The following is a 6,000-nucleotide window of genomic DNA, read 5'->3' as shown; positions in this document are numbered from 1 at the left end:
TTTAGCTCAAGTTGCCCTAAAAACACATTTTATCCAAGCAGTTCAAACTTAAAGGCGCTCTAAGCGAATCTGTGCGACGTCACTTTTTGTTGATGTTTAAACTGTTTTTAAACAAACGGAGCGTAGCTAACTCCTCCCCCTCCCTCTCCCTTCCGCGCTTTCATGATCACGCCCAACCCCCACCCCCAAATCCTTCTTGTCGTTTATTGGCTGGAACACTTTATGTTTCGTGGTGCTAGGTTTGGTCACTGTGTTGTTATTGCTGTTTGTGGAGCCTGGGCTGTACAGAGATCGCGTTTTTTTTACAGTTTGATCAGCGGTCAGGTAGCAAGCAGATGGTGAGGAGATGTTTGCTGTATGTAACAAAAAATTATGGTCTAAAACGCGTGTATTTGCTTAGAGCACCTTTAAAGCGTCCACATTGAGCGTTGCATTGTCACCTACACTGCAAAAAATTAATTTCAAGAAAAAAATTCTTAAATTAAGATGCTTTTTCTTGATGACGACCCAAGAAAATAAGTCTAGTTTTTAGACCAAAAATATCAAATTTAAGTGATTTGGGCATAAAACAAGCAAAAAAATCTGCCAATGGGGTAAGCAAAAAAATCTTGAACATTTTTCTTAACACTAAATTCAAGAAAAATTAGCTTACCCCATTGGCAGATTTTTTTGCTTGTTTTATGCCCAAATCACTTGAATTTGATATTTTTCTATCTAAAAACTTATTTTCTTGGGTCGTTAGCTCATCAAGAAAAAGCATCTTAATTTAAGAATGTTTACATATTTTTACTAAAAACAAGACAAAAATACCAAGAATTTTTTTTCTTGAAAATCATTTTTTGCAGTGATTCCATAGTAATCGAGATGCACCGATATATCGACCAATAATCGGTACCCAATGTTAGCCGTTTTCCTATCGTTAGTGCTGTGGGGTTAGTTGTCAAGAAACTAAAAAAAGTTGTCAAGAAACCAAAAAAGTTGCCAAGAGCTGCTGACAGATTTCAAAATGATGCTCTGTTTTAGTCAACAAGACACTGATTAATATGACATAACATTGGTTTTGGTATCTTACACACCCAACTCAGAAACCGAAAAAAAAAACCCATACATGACACCAAAACACTCTTTCATCAATAACTCTCTGGAAAAACATTATACCTTTCCATATATTTGGGGGAGACCGTCTTTTGGCAGTGTGAAAAAATACTGGAAAAACAAATCGTGCAACAATGTAAACAGTCCGTGTTACAATTAACCCTGTGTTAGTTTGTGCCCCCTCGCAACCCTACCCAAAACTTCTCTTATTAATCTGGCACAAGCTTAAACTAAGTTTATTTGTGTATTATAAAGCTCAATTGATAAAGCACTGTGCTAGCAATACAGAGGTGTGTGTTCAATTTTCCGGAAAACACTGATAAAAATGTATATCTTGAAGTCACTTTAGATAAACGCATCTGCCAAAAGCATAAATGTAGGGTTAATGTATCCCGTCTTAACCCTTGTGTTCAAAACAAGCTCCTGCTTTCTAATATTGTCTTTTAGTTTCATTTAATAACAGCTCCTCTCTCAATGTTACTGATGGAATGCTTCACATAAAACCACAACACTGATAATTCCTCTAATCTCAGATGGATGAAGCTTTTAAAAGTTATTTATAGCATGGTTGAGTGATTCTCGTCTGTGACCACAAAAAAAAACATCAGGTATTATTGCATTTTACTGGGGCCTTTTACTTGCATCAATTTTCTGAGTCAATCTCTTGTGTGTTCTGTATGAATTAGCACATTAGTGTTTGGTTTGGTTTGATTTGATCTATTTTACATTTGAACATACGGGTGATTCTCACGAAAACTTGGTTTTAAAAATGTCAAGCATTGCTTAAATTTACTTTTTTTCCCACCAGACATTGAAAAACAAAGTCTGGAGTAAATGGGAACATTAATTTAAAAACTTTTACTTATCATTTAACACTTTTTGTAACATAATTTAAAAAATGAGTCCTAAGAAATCTCATTACCGCAACAGTCAGAAAACATCAACACTGACATATTTTCAAAATGACATGACAAACCTGAAAGAACATAATTTGGAGATTCTGCACATGCATTTAAAATCAAAGTATTATGCTTCTATTAATTAAATTAACATTTAATAAGCATCTGTTGCGGTAATGATAATCAAAATGCCGTGTAAGCATTCAGACAAGACAATATTTCAAATTAACTGTAAAAAAATGATCTTACCTGGTAGCCATCTTGAAGTAACTGGTCCATCTGCTTGGTCACTCAAAATCAAACTTTATTAAAATTCTGTATGTGTGCTTAAACTGTTCTCAAAAAGTGTTGCGGAGGATGAGAACATCAGGCATGGACACATCATTTTCCTAATTTTTCTTCATTATTATTATACATGAATATTCAGTAAATATTTTTTCTGTCATCTAAAGTAGTCTAGCAAAACATCCATTTATTTTTTTTCTTAATATTTTTGTGTTAATTTGATTAAATTACAAACATAACGCATGTTCAAACACAGACGGAAACATTGCGGTAATGAGAATTTCAGCAGAAAATGAGATAAAATTTCCAATTATAAATTCTTATGTTGAAATCACACATTGTGCAAGGTAGAACACAGTATTGTAATAATTCTGATGCTTTTTAATGTTACTATATTACACATTTTAAAGCTAAAATCATTAGTGCCGTGATGTTTCAATGGTTTCGTGAGAATCACCCATACACTGATAGAAAAAAATGACAAAAATGGTCCCAAGCTGTCACTGGGGCAGTACCCTTTAAAAAGGTCCTAATATCGGCCATTTAGGGACAGATATGAATGCATTTGGTACTAATATGTACCTTTGAGGTACTAACATGCAATCGTGGGTAGCAAAATGTACCTTTGAGGTAGTAATATGAACTTTTTAGGTGCAAAGGTGTACTTTTTGACAATTTTTCTGACAGTGTACATTCCTAAAATCTAAGAAGACAAAACAATACCAAATGTTTCATGACACCGTTGCTCTTTATATAAAATCTACTTTGCACATATGAATTATTCAATAGCTGTGGTTTGAGGCCACATTAAGTGTGGGATTCTGCAATGCCTTTAGTGCTTTTAAGATCTGAGCAAACTTTCCCTGCACTGCTGTGATAAAGGGCTGCCTTACAAGATTGGCTGAAATGGAGCTTTCAAACTCTAAAGAAATAACTGTGCTGGGTTATGTTGTCTACCCAAAAGCTGGGTTAAGCTGGGTTGTCTTCTCAGCCTTGGTTTTTTTTGGTAGTTTCGTACCCAATCATTGGGTTAATATTTGGGTCGTTTTTACTGACAGCTGAATGAATGCTGCTTGAATTCACTTCAGCTGTGGTTTTTACACAGACAGATTTATGTGGATAAACAAGGCTGGTATCAATATGAATATATGTACCTATAAAACCATTACTGTTTACTAGAAAAAGCTAATATTTGTGACAACAGTCCAATTTACATGATGTGAAATGTTATTACATGCATCGTCATTAGCGGGTTAGCTTTTTTGTTACACAGGAGGATCATAAATACATGGTTACTCTTTTTTTTGGATGTTTAAAACACTTCATTTAATCAAAATTCGACATATTTGTCTTAAATATATGACTAACGTAACTCCATATAGCCTATAAAAACCTTAGCAAATAATATTAGGGATGCACCGAAATGAAAATTCTTGGCGAAAACCGAAAAAAGAAAACCAAGGCCGAAACACCGAAAGAAATTATGCCAATAATTAGTACAATTGCATTCATTGCTATCACTGTGTACTAACTTTACTAGGGGTGTGTGATGGATAAAAAAACTCACAGTTCGGATCACGTTACAGTTTTTGAGGCTCAGATCAGATTATTTTTCGGATCAGCAAAAAGTAGTTGGGAAAAATCTAATAAACAATAAAGAAATTGCAAACATTTATAAAAAAGAACAAAGTTGTACATTAATAAGGTCTGAAATTAGCATTAGGTACAGAAATCAAATTAAATGAATCATAACACAATAAATTAAATATATTATTATTTTTAGAGCTATTTGTCTCTTTGTCATGGGTTGTTTGATTAACATTAATGACACAGACTTAAGGTTAATCTGACTGTAATCTTTACATACACTTAAGACATAAAAAAATGTTTTTATTAGAAAAATAATACTGTGGAGATAATTTTGTTTATATGTGCCCTGTCAATAACAGGGAGATTTTATGTTTGTTTGTTTTTTTAAAAACGCGTTTCTCTCATATGTGCACTACTGAGGGCACTTAAACGCGCGCACACACTGAGACCGAGGGTGAATCCCAAACACCGCAACAGTCGCTCCACATAAAAACGTTACGTTGTGTTTCGTTGCTTTATTGCCAAATGTATGTTAATGGATTACAGTATGAGACACATTTGCGCGACTCTCTCTAAAGTTTACACATCAAGACATGCTTAATCTTTGCAGACGCGTGCAAACAGCTCGACCATGAGTGAAAACCTGCTTGAGCACAAAGGGGAGGGGTGGGAGATGACTGATCACCGTGAGTGAAACCCAAGCGCTAGCGCACATATGGGAGGGGCGCGGTTGACATTCATTTTCGGTTTACATTTTCGGCTGGATTTTTTTATTTCTTCCCGAAACCGATAATGCAATTTTCGGCCGAAATTTTCGTCGACCGAAATTTCGGTGCACCCCTACATAATATGTTGTAATAAAGGAAGACGACTGACATTAGGGGTGAGCGTGATTTCATCAAGTAGAATGTGATCCTGGATCAACACCATTGTTGGTCCTGGATGAACATTTTCATTAACCAATCAGATTGGAGGATTAGGGTGTATGTTAGATTTAGGTTTAGGATTGGGTTAGAGGCTTTTAACTCAAAGTTGCCCACCAGCATTTTTTGTGATTTTCACAAAAGTTTCACAAAATGCCTTCCATGAAAATGTCCTTCTATAAATATATAAACATACAACTATATCAAATAAAAGAACAAACCCTCTGCTTTTAAACAAACAATAAACAACCACACAAAAACGGGAAAAGAAACACTTCATCCTATCTTTATTTCCCTCTTTATTTTTTTCACTCTTAAATATGGATATTTTTCTTCAAAAATACAAAACTTTTAGCAAAAAGCTGAAATAATTTAATTTTAGATTCAGATTAGATTCAGAAAGATTATCAAAACATACACAGAGTGTAAAATCAATAAATAATTTTTTACTTTTTTTTATAAATTTAAGTGTGCCATATAGTGGCATAAAAACTCATCAGGAACACTTTTTTATGCAAATGTTTTCTTTTAATTGATAAAATTCTTCTCAAACTAATTTGAGGGGTAAAAATGGTTGGCATTTAAGTTAAGGGTAAGTTGAGGTTTCTTTGATTAATACGTTGATCCAGGACCACATCTTACTTTGTGAAATCACAGCGACGGTTTTTACGTGTGATGCAATGTCATGTAAACACCCATAATCTGCTTTTTGAGAGAATTAAAAATAAAGTTTTTAACCATTGCATTAACTGCTTAAGCACCTCTCAAAATACATTTCTTGAACATCTTGTGTACTGATAAAGAGCTGAAGTTGCTTATCCTCCACCTTAAGTGTCCATACAGCAGCGCTGAGTCAAATCAACCCCAATGTTAAGTGACCTGTTGCAGGCATTTTGGACCATCATCAGGACAGACTCCAGTCAGCACTTTTCAAGAAGATATACTAAAGTTATCTTTATTTCTGGTCAAATAAATGTTTATATATTTATATATTTATTGTGAATAAGTTTTATTCTTTCTTAGATATTGTTTGATTGAAGAAAAACCTTATTACAGCACATGCAATGTTATTAATTAAAAAAAGTAAAGAAGATACCACGTTGGCGTGTGTTTTTAATGTGGTGTATTTGACATATGCAATAAAGTAACAAAATAAAATTAAGATAAAATAAAATAATACTAATATTAACCCATTTATGAAGTAAAAT

Source organism: Misgurnus anguillicaudatus, chromosome 7, assembly GCF_027580225.2.
Source record: "Misgurnus anguillicaudatus chromosome 7, ASM2758022v2, whole genome shotgun sequence".
NCBI lineage: Eukaryota > Metazoa > Chordata > Actinopteri > Cypriniformes > Cobitidae > Misgurnus > Misgurnus anguillicaudatus.
This window is presented reverse-complemented; position numbering follows the sequence as displayed.